Genomic DNA, 15,522 nt, shown 5'->3' on the forward strand with positions numbered 1-15,522 from the left:
TCTTCACTGTCTAGGTTAGTGGTTTATGGTCCAGAAGTGAATCGGTCCAGTACAACAGTTTCTATGGAATATGATTAATTGTTTGAGAAAAATAAGGGGGTGGTTGATATGGATCGAAGTTCTAAGCTGTTAGTGTGAGCACATGCTTAGGTAGATTTGCATCTTCGTGGACACCCAGTTCTGCCACTCTGTATTTCAGCATTGTCAATGTGGCAGACACGAATAAGAACCCTTTATTCGAGGCATGTGAGCTGTTGATCACATGCTGTGCATAGCCTGCCATCTAGTGTTGGGTCCGGATGTGTGCACTTTGTTTTTGTTTGAAGAAGTCTTTTTAAGTCACGATGTAGATAACTTCTCCATTCAGTGATAGTGCGCATGGGCATCGACTCCATTGTTAGATTGTTTTTTTCAGCCATCGGGTTCGGATGTGAATTGCTGCGCTCTGGTTTAGCAGTTTCTTGGGATTCTTTCTACATGCAATCCACTACCCTCAACGGTCTTGTTTCTCAATCGTGTTTCCCATTCTCCGCGTATCGTTTCCACTTCAAAATCTTCGATTGGAAAACTTGTGTAGGGCTGTTGGGCCTACCCACGCCAGGCTCGCTAGCAGTCAATGAGACGACTCCATTGAAGCTCTGTCCCTGGTGTCGCGCCAAGTTTCCGCGCATTGACCTGCATGAAGTGTGCAATCTGTTTGTCCCCGCAACAGAACGAGAAAGACTGTGATGCATGCTGATCGTTTTGATCAAAGAAGACGCTTCGTGACTGTCTGGCTCGACGTTACGAGATGGAACACCAAGGTTGCTCTGTACCGGACATCTTTGGCGTAGATTCAGACCGAGTAGAAATACACCCTCAAGGAGCCGAGGAAGAGGAACATGTCTCAGTGTCTGAGGCCAACTCTGACATGGAAGAAGAGGATCAAGTTACACCGGGTCAGCGCATCGCGAGTACAGAAACCCCCTTGCCCCAACAGCCAAAGACAAAAAAGGCTCTGGTCCTTCCTCTGCCTGCGGGCCTAGGCCATCACTGAGAAAAAGCTTCGAGCACCCCTCCCACGCGCCCACAGAGAAGAGCCTTCCGGCTTGGGCCCGAGCCGGCCCCATGCAGGCGCCGAGCCGAAATCCAAGCACCTCCTGGTCCACGTTCCTTCTTTGTCGAAGCCTAAATCTTCAGTACTGAAGAGTTCGGAGTCAAAACGTTTGACGCCGAAAACTGCAAGTAAAGACAAAAAGACTCAGAATAAAGAGCCTTGGTCTGATGTTACTCCTTTGGATCCGAAACAAAAATAACTGGTTATTGACCCAGATACTGGACATATTCATGCCAAATTGCATGAAAAATTGAAATTGGCCCAACAGGATGAACACCACATACACCTGAAGAAAAGGAATATTGGTACTAACCCTTCATCACCTTAAGTGCCTCCACCTTCATCTACTAATCCTTAATTACTCATCACACCCACTAATTCACCACTATCACCTAACCCACAGGAAGAAGGGGATGGAGATGTAGATAGGCCACAAGATGTTGACCCATGGGAGGATTATGATACTGAGCCACACTCCGATACTGACCCCGACTTATATCCTTCCAGGCCATCACCACCTGATGACAATATAGGCTACATTGAGCTTCTTAATGGGGCTGCTCATTACCATGAGATGGAGCTACATAAGGAGGCTTTAGAGGAGGACTTCTTGTTTGAGACCTTAAGCTCTTCTCAGAAAACTACACATACACTACCGATGCTTAAGCACACAGATGAGGTTTTTAAAGATCCTGTAAGAGCAAGAATTATCACGCCCAGGATTGAGAAGAAATATAAGCCAGCACCTCCTGACCCTGCATAAATCAAGGATCAGATGCCCTTAGACTCTCTTGTGGTTTCTAATACTCGCAAGAGTTAACTCACAGACCACAGGTGACGCCCCTCCTCCTGATAGAGTCAAAGTTAATTGATACCTCTGGCAAAAGGGTAGCCACACAAGCAGCTAATCGCTGGCACATTGCTAATGCTCAGTCTTCGCTAGCCAGATATGATAGGGCTCATTACGATGAGCTAGAAAAATGTATGCAATTTCTGCCTGATGTGCACAAATCTAAGGCAAATGATCTTATCCAGGAGGGCAATCTGATCACCAATACCTCCATCAAGTGTTTATTAGATGCAGCAGACACAGTAGCGCGCGCAATAAACACCAACGTACGGCTACGTAGACACGCATGGTTGAGAGGTTTGAAACCTGAGGTACAGGCTTCCATTCTCCATCAACATTTTGATAAGGAACACACCTCTTTGGTCCAGCAGTTGACACTACTGGAAAAAACGAAGGACACTGAGGTCGCGAATTCCATGGGGGCTTTACAGTTATCTGGGAGTAGGGGTTCTTTTCGGCATTCCTTTTACAGGGATGGCTTCAAAAATGTTACCACAGAAAATCCCTCCTCTCACAAGGGCAACAACCAATCGCCCTCATCAAGAGGCTGTTTTAGAGGAACCAATGGTAGGGGAAGAGGCAGAGGCAACTCCACACGCACTTCCCCTGCAAATAAGTGCCAGGCAGTAGTTGCAGCTCATCTTCGAAGACAACACATTTACGTCTTCCGATATTTGAACATCTGGCTCATACAAGCCAGCTCGCAAAAAAGCTGCCTACGTCACACTCACAAAACAGTGCAATTGCTTCAACCAGGTGGTGGTGGATACTGGGTCCAATGGGAGCTCACCAGCGCACACCTGCATTATTGCCTTGCTTGCCACACTCCTTTCAGTAACGATCTTAATGTCTTTGACCTAATTTCCGCCAAAGATGTTATCAAGAGTATCAATATTAAGACCATCTGAATCCGTACTAGAGGCATGACCTGCTGTTCCTAAAAATTATAACATTGAAGTCTTAGCTGAGTATATTGCCTGTATTGTTAGTACATCCCTGCAAAGACTTAATGTCTCTAACTTGCTAAAAACATCCCAAGCCCTAGTCCTAACACTACTCAAAAAGCACAAAGCCTAGCACCTCTGTTCTGAGCAACGTTTGGCCCATGTCTACTTGTTTTCCCGCCGAAGATTATGCAACCAAAAGTAGCCAGTCAACTCCAATACTACTTAATCTAAAAAATCTGCTCGCTGACACGATCTGATTCATCCACAAAGAATGAGACTAGTTCAAATCCTTCCCGCGATAACAAAAACTTTAAAACTGCAATAATAAGTCTTTGAATCCATGGCCTTGGTGTGTAGCATCCTCCAAGACTTGACACCACCCTTCAATATATGCATGTGCCTGGTAGCCCACCTGATTAGTGAGAAAAGTCTTAAATCCTAGTAGACCGAAGCAACTGCTCAACATGGAAGCCCTAAACAACTGCCTCTTTTCTGTCAAATTTTGGATGAACCTAAGCAACCTCTGTTTAAAGAGTGATAAACCAAAGGTCATGATATTAATCAATGATTGAATCCTTGGTCCAACCATCTACTGGCCCCTGCATTAGACCAGCCCTCTCCCTCCCCTATCGGTTGAGTGATGCATTGCCTAGAATATTTTAGAACTCCTATTTTTCAGTGTCCAAATCCAAGCAACTATCAAGTTTAACAAACTATCATTTATATGCTATATCCAAAATCTGTCCTCTTCTAAATATTCAACACAAAACAGCTGGTCCAACTGTTCGTCTGATCCAGACTACATTACTGCATGACAATATACCCCAATCTTCCTAACACAGCACTTAAAGAATTCAATGTGTACAAAATAGAGCCATATGGATAATCTTCGGTCTAAAGTAAAGCGACTACTCTTCTAATTTTCAAGTTGACCAATGTCCTGCCTAACCATTTGATACCAAATACAACACAGGATCCTTTGTCTTTTATGGAACACTATACATGCAAATTGCGAGCCACCTGCTTCTCAATCACTGCTTGGTTGTAATATTTCTTGAAAAACACAATAATAATAGCTTAAAAAAATTAAAAAAAGAAACACTTCCTATGCTGAAGGGCATGATGAGATACGCTGATGAAATTTTTAAAGACCCCATGCGTGCACGCATCTTGACTCCTAGAGTTGACAAAAAGTATAGGGTCCCCCCAGTAGATCCAGTATTTATCAAGGGCCAGTTGCCATTAGATTTAGTGGTAGTGTCTAATGCTCGTACGGGGGCTTATTCCTAAACCGCAGGGGACGCTCCTCCACCAGATAGAGAGTCCAAGATAATAGATGCTTCTGGCAAGCGCATAGCTGCTCAAGCTGCCAATCACTGGCGCATTGCAAATAAGCAAGGCCTTTGGGATGGGATGAAAATGGAGCAATTGCTTCACTAGCTCCCAGATGAGCATAAAACAAAAGCACATGATCTGGTAAATGAGGGAAAGCTAAGTTCCAATTCTTCCATAAGGTGTGCTCTAGATCCTGCCGATACTGCGGTGAGATAGGTCAACACTAGCATTTTGCTTAGGAGACATGCTTGGTTAAGGATCTCGGGGTTTAAGCCTGAGGTCCAATAATTCCTTCTAAACACACCATTTGATAAGAAACATTTTTGGTCCTGATGTCGATCAGGCATAAGAAAAAAGGACACTGAACTGGCCAAATCCATGCGAGCGCTCCAGTTTCAAACAGAGGCTCCTTTCATCCTTCCTTTTACTGAGTGCGGTCCAAAACCACACCCTCAGACCAGAATACCTCCACCTACAAGGGTAATAACCAGTCCCCTCTCTCAAGAGGCTTTTTTTGAGTAGGTTATAGACTCTAAAGGGAGGGGAAAGGGAAATACACCCCATAACTCCCCTTCACCTAATAAGCAGTGATTTACCCAATCTTCCCCCGCAACCATACCACACCTATCGGGGGAAGACTTCAACAATTTCTCTCCATTTGATAATCTATAACAACTGACAAATGGGTGATTGGAATTATCAAACATGGTTCTTGCCTGGAGCTTACCAGCAATCCTCCAAACATTCCACCTCGCTCTCACAAATTGTCTCCGGAACAACTGCAATTGCTCGAACGGGAAGTGCATTCTCTCTTACTAAAAGGAGCTATAGAACCGGTTCCAGGCCAGTACGAAGGTTCAGGGGTTTATTCTCTGTATTTTCTGATTCCCAAAAAGGACGGTTCCTTAAGACCTATTCTGGATCTCGGAGAGTTAAACCAATATATACTTTCACGTGGTGACCCTTCAACAGGCACATCCACTTTTCAGAAGGCAGGTTTTATGTCTACTCAAGACTTAAAAGACTCATATTTTCATGTTCCAATTCTCCCAGCTCATCATAAATACCTCAGATTTGTGATAGCAGGCAAGGCTTACCAATTCAAAGAACTTCCCTTTGGAGTAACTACAGCACCCTAAGTATTTGCCAAGTGTATGGCAGTAGTCGCGACTAATCTCAGAAGACAGCATATTCACGTCTTCCCCCTACTTGGATGACTGGCTCATCAGAGCGAGCACTTACCAAAACTGTCTGCAATATACTCAAATGACAACAGACCTACTTCATATATTGGGCTTTACAGTCAATGCACAAAAATTTCACCTGCATCCTTTGCGGATGCAATCTTACCTAGGAGCTTTTCTAGACACAGTCAAAGCTCTAGCCTCACCCAATGTAGCCAGAATTCACAACATTCAGTCTATGATACTACAGTTTCAGTCCAACCAAGCCTGACCATTCAGAGTGTTCATGCAACTGCTGGAAACAATGGGGTCTTGCAACACAATTGTACCCCATGCAAGGTTTCACATGCGCCCCCTACAAGAGTGCTTGACACACCAGTAGAAACAGTCGCACGGTCAATTAACAGATCTAGTGTTGGTAGACGGCCGTACCTGTTGCTGTCTGCAGTGGTGGAACCCACAAAATGTATCAAAAGGACTGCCTTTTATCAACCCTATTCCACAGATCGGGCTCACAGCAACGCATCTTTGACAGGATGGGGTGCCCATCTCCAAGATTACAAAATACAAGGCGTGTGGAGCAACAAGCACAAAAGTCTCCACATAAACTATCTAGAGCTTCAAGCAGTTTTTCTAGATGCCTAATAGGCAAAACTATCCTAGTCCGAACAGACAACATACCAGCAATGTATTATGAGCAAAAGCAGCGAGCGATGCACTCTCCCCAACTGTCATGACTTGCTAAGACCATTTGGAGATTGGCAATTCATCACAGGATTTATTTCAGCAAATTCACGAGTGGGAACTTCATCCCCAAGTACTCCTTCTATAATTTCAACCATGGGGATTCCCACAAATCCACTTGTTCACCACAGCAGACAACGCAAAATGCCCAAACTTCGGCTCCAGGTTCCCTAACCTGGTCTCAAAGGGAAATGCCCCATGGATGAACTGGTCAGGGAAATTTGCCTTCGCTTTTCCACCTCTCCCACTTATTCTGTTTCTGGTTCAGAAGTTTAGGCAAACATCCCTCACACTAATTCTAGTAGCTCCCATGTGGGCCCCTCAACCATGGTACCCCACCCTGTTGGATCTGTCACTAGTTCCACATCAAAAGCTGCACCTCACCTCCAGTCTCCTCACACACAACTATGGAGAAATCGGACATCCAAATCCCAAAGAACTGAACTTGGCGATCTGGCTCCTGAAGTCATAGAGTTTGGTTATTTAAATCTACCACCAGACTGTATGAATATTCTAAAAGAAGCAAGAAAGCCTACCACTAGAGCCTGCTATGCAGCAAAGTGGAAAAGATTTGTTGTCTACTGCAATAACCACAAAATCAGTACTCTAGACACTTCTATACAGAACATTATCTGTTAACTGTTACACTTACAGCAAACTGGACTAGTTTATACATCTGTTCATTTGCACCTGGCAGCGGTAGCTGCGTATTTGCAGAACAGGCAACATTTGTCACTATTCAGAGTTCCAGTAATCAAAGCTTTCATGGAAGGCTTCAAAAGACTAATACCACCAAAGATTCCTTCTTCCCCAGTATGGAATCTCAACATTGTCGGTAAAATTCTCATGGGTCCACCTTTTGAGCCATTGCACAAGTGCCCTTTGCAGTTTCTCTCATGGAAAGTTTATTTCCTCATCACAATCACACCATTAAAAAGAGTTGGTGAGCTACAGGCATTAAGCTTGGAAGAACCCTTCTTTCAGCTACACAAAGTCAGGGTAGTTCTCTACACCAACCCTGAATTCCTCCCCAAAGTGGTTTCTGCTTTTCATATAAACCAATCGGTTGACTTAACTGCGTTTTTTCCTCAACGTGATTCTGTAGCAGGACGCGCTCTTCACACTCTTGACGTAAAAAGAGGTTTATTGCATTACATAGATAGGACAAATGACCTCCGCAAAACAAAACAATTGTTTGCATTTGCTCCACCTCACAAAAGCAATCCCATTTCAAAATCTAGTATTGCAAGATGGATTGTTAAATGCATTCAAATATGCTACGCTAAAGCTAAAAGAACTTTATCCATACCCCCTAGAGCGCATTCCACTTGCAAAATAGGGGCTTCTGTGGCCTTTATAGTGCAAAATAAAATACCTTTTCGGCACGGGAGGGGCGCTTGTGGTCACACATTGATCAAAGCTGCACCCTTTCCCAGAGGTGATGCCTGCCCGTGGATCCGAACTTCGGAGCCACGGGCAGGCATAATGCGCTGGGCGAGGGTGCAGCTTTGATGAATGTGTGACTACAAGCGCCCCTCCCTTCCGTGCAGAGCTCATGGGGCCAAATTTTAGCAGTCATTAAATTATTTGAAGAATCATACCGAATAGGTATTGTATTTTGCACTATATTTTTCACCTTAATATTTAATTAGGAAGACTATCTGTTTTCAATTAGGAGCGGTACTAGGGATCAATTAAACTGGTCCTGATGAAAAGCCATAGGTATAAGGCTTGAAACATGTTGACTGGGCGTCACACATCCATAACCCTCCGCGTCTCTCCGAACTCCCTTTTTTAACAATACCCGCCACAGGATTCAATAAAGTTTAGGTTCCAAGCAGCCAGGTATTTTTAACCTCACAATTTCCTCTGACCCTTCCACTCCCACATTAGTTTATAGCCTACACCTTCTAAAGTGCTCCCACGTGTTCGTTGGTCGCAAGCCCCGTCCCACAGCGGGGCTGGAAGAACCCGATGATGAAGCAACCCACCAAGGGACCTTATGGTGTTTGAGGGTTATTTTAGAAAAACTCATTGTTTTCCTTAAGTATTACCAAAATTACTGGAAGGATACTTCGTTATGTTTCCAGTGGACTTTCTTTGGTTGTTTATCTGATACAAGAGGCTGAGTCCACTACGTACCTCTCCCCCGTTGATTAACTTGCCATCATAAATACATCATGCAATGTTCCTAGCATGTACCTCACCATTAATCTGTCTTTCACCTGGTTTGGGCCCTCATCTAATCAACATCACCGCATATTGTAGTTGAGCTGCTGCATGATACGGAAATAGATAGGGGAGTCCCCGCCCACAGGAGTTCCAGCTTGGCTAGATTGACCCAGACCAGGGAGCACAGGAGTGCATGCAATTAGTTAAACAATTTAAGCAGTATATGGCACATGGATTTCTGTATCATATAAAGGCAGTGTCTCGGCCAGCAATATCTTCCCTATGATTGATGGCATCAACGTTTTCCAGAACTCGAACAGAGGCCTCCAGTCCCACCAAGACTCTTCTTATTTTGAGTGTGTTGTACCTGTCCATCAATTGTGACCTCAATGCCCAAATATCGGAAGCTACTCATTTCCCATTTTATACCTAGATCTGGTAGGGTGAACCTCTCTACACGACAACTGCACAGGCATAATTTTTACATTCTCCAATTAGTAAGTGAACCAAGACACTCTCTTAACCCATTGGTTCCTTGAAGCTGGAGTGTGGCCTCATGTTCAGGTTCTCATATATATCAGGTTGTCTTCTGCATATAGCATAACAATGTGTGTTCCATTTCCCACCACCATGCCCCATTTCACCATGCTGCTGTGTAATCAGCAGGCCAGCGGCTCTGTGATGAGTGTGAACAACAATGGGGATCAAGGCCGTCCAACTGTCCGATATCCATCTGTCGGTCCAAACACTAGTCGTAGGCTCTAAGTATACTAACTTCACAGAAAATTAAGCACAGCACCCGTTTGCTACATTAACAAACAGTATATGTTCAACCTGCTGTGTCGAATACATGCTGATTTTCCAGTACCGCTAGCGCATAGCCTTTTTCTGAGGAAGGTGGAGAGCGCATTACATTTGAGTCTAATATTGTGCATTGTACTTCTTCCTGGGATTAATCCAGATTGGTTATACTAGATCAGTGTGCTCCCCACTCCCAAGACCCTATTTGTCAGTGTTCTACTTGTACCATATGCGCTCCCTTTTCCCTCCAATCTCAGCCTTTTTGCATAAAGATTTGAGGAGGTTGAGGAGGTTGTCGCTCTGCTCACTGAGTTTTGTGTCTTTCTGCTCTATTGTAGTTCGTCGTTGCTGTTTTGTGGAGACCAAGATGGTTTCTTCTCACTGGTTCCTTGTCCCCTAGCTCATGATCCTAAGTAGTGCTGAGTAGAGCAACATATAATTCAGACCACAGCTTTTTCTTGGCTTCCAGAAAGGGTTTACACTGAATCTCGACTTTTCTCATGTAGTTGGGAAGAGATGTGGTCTAGTGGTTAGAACTGCCAGCCTTGGAACGTGGGGACCAGGTTGAAATCCAAGCCTCAGCACTTTACTCACCATCGTATGATTCTATGCAAATCTCTTAATCTCCCGGTGTCTACCAAATGTAATGTTTGTGTATTTGTGTAATTCCCACTGAATGTACACGATCCAAGATCATTTCCCTAAGCCCCATGTGATATAGAGTTCTCTGTTGCTTCCTAGCTAGGTTTACGATTAATTTTAAAAAAACATACGTATAAACACATACAGAGTGCAGAAATATGACAATCTGAAGATCTTCGTAGTTCAGTGATATTGATTATCTGGTCAGTTGCAGTATACAGTCTCTGTCCTGTAATTGGGTGGCCTGGCAATCCGTGTTCTTATTAGGCCCCTGGCAGTAGCTGAGGGATGAATGCTGTGTGCTCTTTTCCCACTGCAAAAAACATATAGTTCCTAAGGCTTCAGTTCTTGGAGGATCAATTCCTGTAGAAATTGTTCCACAGATAGTGCCTCTGCTTGTTCAGGAAATCCCAGGAACTCTGTAGATTATTCCCATTCTGACTCCACAAGTAATGATCAGGTTGGGGATAGGGAAGAACCCCAGCTTATCAGTTCCCATTCGCACCTTCAATTTGAATTGAGTGAAATCATGGAGGCTATAACATTGAGTAAGGGGGGGTGGTGGAGGCATCCGGGCCAGACTGTATACCAGTGGACCTTTTTAACTATAATATTGAGTCCTGGGGACCCATTTTAACTCAGGTAATTAATACTTGTAGTTCCTTTGGTTTTCTTTCAACTTGGAGCGAATCGATTTTGGTGCCCATTTTTAAAAAGGGGACAGGCATAACCCGGCTTGTTACAGGCCAATTTCATTATTGGACTCGACAGTTAAAATAATTGGGAGAGCTCTTTTAGCCCGTCTACAGGACTGGGCAGATGACCATCAAATAATTAGCGACATTCAATACGGCTTTCGTAAAGGCCTTGGTACTATTGATCAATGTCTAAATTTGGATCTTACCATCGGTAAATATACCAAGGCGGGTAACCTTTATTTGGCGTTCGTGGATCTAACCGTGGCCTTTGACTGCATCATCCATGACAAACTCTGGTTGATCCAGGAAAGTATGGTAGTGGACTCCATTCTTATCTCCTTTTTTAGACAATTTTATATCAGGGCTAGGGCCAGACTACGCTACGGAGCAGGGGGTGAGTACACTGAGCCCTTACCATTGGAAGAGAAGTGAGACAAGGTTGCGTCCTGGCACCTTTCTTATTCACTATGTATATTAACAACTTAGGAAAGGTTTTGACCGATGAATGCCAGGACCTCCCACTGGTAGGGAAGCGCTCACTCCCTGCACTTATGTATGCAGATGACGCTGTCCTTATGGCCCGTACCCCGATTAGCCTACAGAAAGTTATATCTAGTTTTGCTAATTTTATGTCTAATCTGGGCCTCTCAGTCAATACCTCCAAAACCTTTATTTTAAAATGTGGAGTAGGGAGCAAGAACTCTCGCTCGTTCTTCCTAGGGAAAAAACATAGAATGCTTTAATACCTTCTCCTATTTGGGGGTTCTATTTGATCAAACTGGCACAAGGAAGGGGTGCCCAAAGTCGTGAGCAACCCCGCCAGACTGACGGCAAAGGCAAGCAGGACGAGTCTGCACGTCAACGACCCCCGTTTCAGAAGAAGAAAGTTGCTGCGCTAACAGCGAGGTATGCCACAGATGGTGCGGATGCAGCTTCAGAACCTGACATGGGCACTAACGCTGCTCGACAGCGCGGCGGAAGTTACAGTAGTGCGACAAGCACTGTGTCCATATCTGGTGGTGACAGCAACTGATACGTTCATAACTGTAGAAACTGCTGACACTAGAGTGGCTCCCCCTGACAGACTATATAACATAGTCCTTTTAATTGAAGGTGACATACAACGCACAATTAAAGGGATTTTTTGGGATCATCTGAGCACTTCATATGATATTCTATTGGCAGAGGCAGATTGGCCCCCGGCTTTCGTTTTAGATGCTCCTAGAGGGGAGGAGGTCATCCTCCCGTCCTTTGCGCACACAGTGCCAAAGGACCAAGCTAAAAGGTTGGCCGAGGAATGGGCTCTGGTGCTTGCACCTGCGCTGTATCGTAATCAGGTCGGCTGGGATAAATTATCCCCCAGCCATGAAATTCTGTTGCGGTCCTCGCCCCAGCCACAACCCCAATATCCCATGCGTCGCGAAGCAAGACCTCACGTCGCAGCTATCCTTGAACAATTGGAATATCAAGGGGTAATTGAAACCTGTGTGTCACCAATGAATAATCCTTTATTCACTGTGACGAAGCCTGACGAGTCGTACCGCCTAGTTTTGGATTACCGGCATTTAAACTCTCATTGCCGGACATGCGCAGTACAAAATACCCACAGTTCGGCTCTCGTCGATAGTCTCGTGAGAAAACGGTTTAAAACCACACTTGACATTTCCAATGGCTTTTACAGCCATAACCTGTCCTCTCTTAGTAGTGAGTGGACGGCATTTACCTCGAGTGGCAAACAAAAACATTTTAAAAGATTACCGATGGGCTATAAAAACAGCCCTGGTGTCTTCGCCGCTCGCGTGGTCTCTCTGTTAGAGAGCATAGACCCTGATGCGTACTCGTATGTGGATATGGATCTTGACCTCTGAGAATCTGGAAGGGGCTGTATCCTGTGCTGGTCGGGGTAATCCTGTATGCCCACAACATGCACTTTAGTTCTTTCTCCCAGTCCTTCCCAGCTCCTATTGCTGATTGTATCGAGCCCATGATGACTCTATTAAACCTCTCGGCTAGTCCGTTCCCTGCTGGATGGTATATGGAAGTATGTTTGACTTTTATTCCATTCCTTCCCATGTACGCATTCCATTTTTCCAACGTGAACTGAGGCCCATTGTCACTTAGGAGAGAGCGTGGAATACCTTCTCTAAGGAAAACGGTTGTGAGAAATTTTAATAATTTGTCAGTGTCCATGTCTTCCTGTATGTCCACTTCTGGCCACTTGGAGTACCGGTCCATAAGTACCGCCACATATTTCTGGACTCCCTGGTTATCCAATATTGGCCCCAAGATGTCTATTGACAGATCTTCCCAAGGGTTGGTGGGGTTGTCGATTTTCCCTAAGGGTGGACGCATCAGGCTTTGGGACTTGTCCGCTCTTTGGCATTGATCACACTCCCGCATGTGCCTCTCTACCTGGTTATCCATTGCCGGCCACCAGTACATCTGTTTCGCCCTGAGCTTCATTTCTACAATGCCCAGGTGTCCTTCATGTATGATGGCTAGTAAGCGTGGCACCAGCGTGTTGGGCGGAACTACCTTTTCACCTCTCCGCAGGAAGATCCCTTGGTCACATACTGATAACTCCTCTCTCACTTCATAGAATTTCCTGAGCACTGCCTCCACGTGTCTCTTCTCTGGCCATCCCCCAAGTGTGAACCGTTTGACCGCCCCATGTCCGAGTCGGTCTCGTATGCTTCCTTCCACTCCTGTTTGCTTATCACTCGTTTGTGATCTTCCGTGAACGCCACTCTAATGTCTTCCTCCTCAGATTCACTCGGAGCTTCCTCCATGGCAGCGGCACGACTGAGGTAGTTTGCTACTTTATTTCTGGTTCCTGGGATGTGTTCTAAATCATACCTGTAATCCAATAATTTCAAAGTCATTTTCGCGATGCGGGGGTCGCATTAGCATGTCCAGATGATGTGAGGACTTTGACCAGAGGTTTATGGTCTGTTCTTATCCTGAATCTTGTACCCCATAAGAATTGGCGGAACTTCTCCATGGCCCAGACTGCCGCCAACATCTCCTTTTCTATTACGCTGTACTTTTGCTCCGTAGGCGATCAGGATCTGGATGCGAAGCTGAGGGTGGCTAGTTCCCCTTCCTTCGTCTCTTGCATTAGGACCGCTCCTAGGCCCCTTTCACTCGCATCTGTCGTCAATACTGATCTAGCTTGCTGATCATATCCGCTCAAGGGAACTGCTGTGCTGATATCTGTCTTGATCTTCTGGAATTCTTCTTGAGTCTCCTCTGTCCACTTGAAGGTTGTTTTATCCCGGAGGAGTTGGCGTAAGTGGTGTGTCTTAGTGGCGAAATGCAGTACAAATTTACTCTAGAATTCAGCCATGCCTAGAAATGATCTGACTTCTTCCTTGGTCCCCGGGGATGGTGCAACACATATTGCTTTGACATTGGATTGTTTAGGTGTAATGCCTTGGTCGCTGATCTCATGCCCTAAGTATGTGACCGATGTCATCCCGAACCGGCATTTGTTCCACCCTGCTGTGAGCCCGTTGCACTTCAAGACATGTAGGACTTTGGACAACTTGGCGTCATGGTCTGCTTTGTTCTTGCCCATCACCAAGATGTCATCTTGGAAATACTGAACTCCTTCTACATCTTTGAATAGCTTGTGCATGAGTTTCTGAAATACGGCCGCTGCCGAGGCCAGACCGAATGGCATCCTGGGAAACTGGTAGCATCCGAACAGGGTTATGAACGATGTCAGTTTTCGGCATGTGTGGTGTAGGGCTATCTGATGGTAGGCTGATGTGAGGTCGATTGTAGAGAACCATTTCACCCCCTTGGTCTTCGCTAGCATTTCGTCTATCCTTGGTAGTAGAAATTTTTCTACTATTATGTTTTTGTTCAATTCCCTCAAGTCTACACACAGACGCACCTTGCTGTTAGGTTTCATTGCTACTACCAAGGGAGCCAACCACTCCGCACTTGTTATCGGTTCTATGATACCGTTGTCCTCTAGTCTGCGTAGTTCTTGTTGTACTTTCTCTCTAATTGCTATTGGATATTTCTCACTTTGTGGCACACCGGTTTCGCATCTGCTTTGAGATCGATCTTATGTGTGAATTTGGTTAATTTGCCAACCTTGCCTCCAAACTCAATGGGAAATTCTTCTTTCAGTTTTCCTGCGACCGGTTGTTGTTCTTCGCTGGTCATCAGGACTTGTGTGGCGCCTCCGGGGTTCAGTTGTATTCCCAGATCTCCTTGGTCGATCCACCCCAAAACTGAAGGGCCTTTCTCCGCCACGTATAGTTTGCATCTTGCGCTTCGTTCCTTAAATTCGAATTTCAATCTCCTGTATCCAACCATAGGAATAGGGTCTCCTGTGAATGTGACTGGACGAATATCTGGGGGTTCCATGTGATGCCCCAGGTGCTCTTTGAAGTGTTCATCCCATACCGTTTGTTGTATTATGGTGTACCAGGATCCTGAATCTGCCACCATCTTTATCGGTATACCTCCTATCACCAGGTCGCGCAGGGGTTTCTTGGAACGGTTGCAGTTGATCCCAAGTATGTGTTCTTCTATACACAACACGCAGTCTTCTTCTTCTTCACCTTCACTTTCCGCCTCTGTCTCTTGTGCAATGTATTTTACTGCTGCTCTCTTTTGCTTACGGCGACATACTTTCTCGTGGTGCCCTACAATCCCGCAAAACATACATTTGGCTCGAAAGGCTGGACATCGCTTGTCGTAGGCTGGATGTGACAGACTGCCGCACCTGTAACACGTGGTCTTGCTTTCCTTACCCGGTTTCTTCGCCGGTGCTGACTTGGGCGTCCATTTGGCTTGTGCTCTCGTGTCCCCCGTAGTTCCCTTGCCTTTTTCCGGTGGTTCTGCTTCGGTGACTTTGTTCACCATGGGCCTAGCGGCTGTCTCTCTCTTCGCCACCTCCGCACATCTTTTTGACAGCTCCACTTTCTTCACCATGGCTATGACTTCCTTCAAAGTCTTGTCTCCATTTACCCACAGCTTGTCCTGGATCGTCGCGTTCGTGGTGTGCATTACAATCTGATCTTTGATTAATTCATCG

This window comes from Triturus cristatus, chromosome 12, assembly GCF_964204655.1.
Source record: "Triturus cristatus chromosome 12, aTriCri1.1, whole genome shotgun sequence".
In the NCBI taxonomy this organism is placed as follows: Eukaryota; Metazoa; Chordata; class Amphibia; order Caudata; family Salamandridae; genus Triturus; species Triturus cristatus.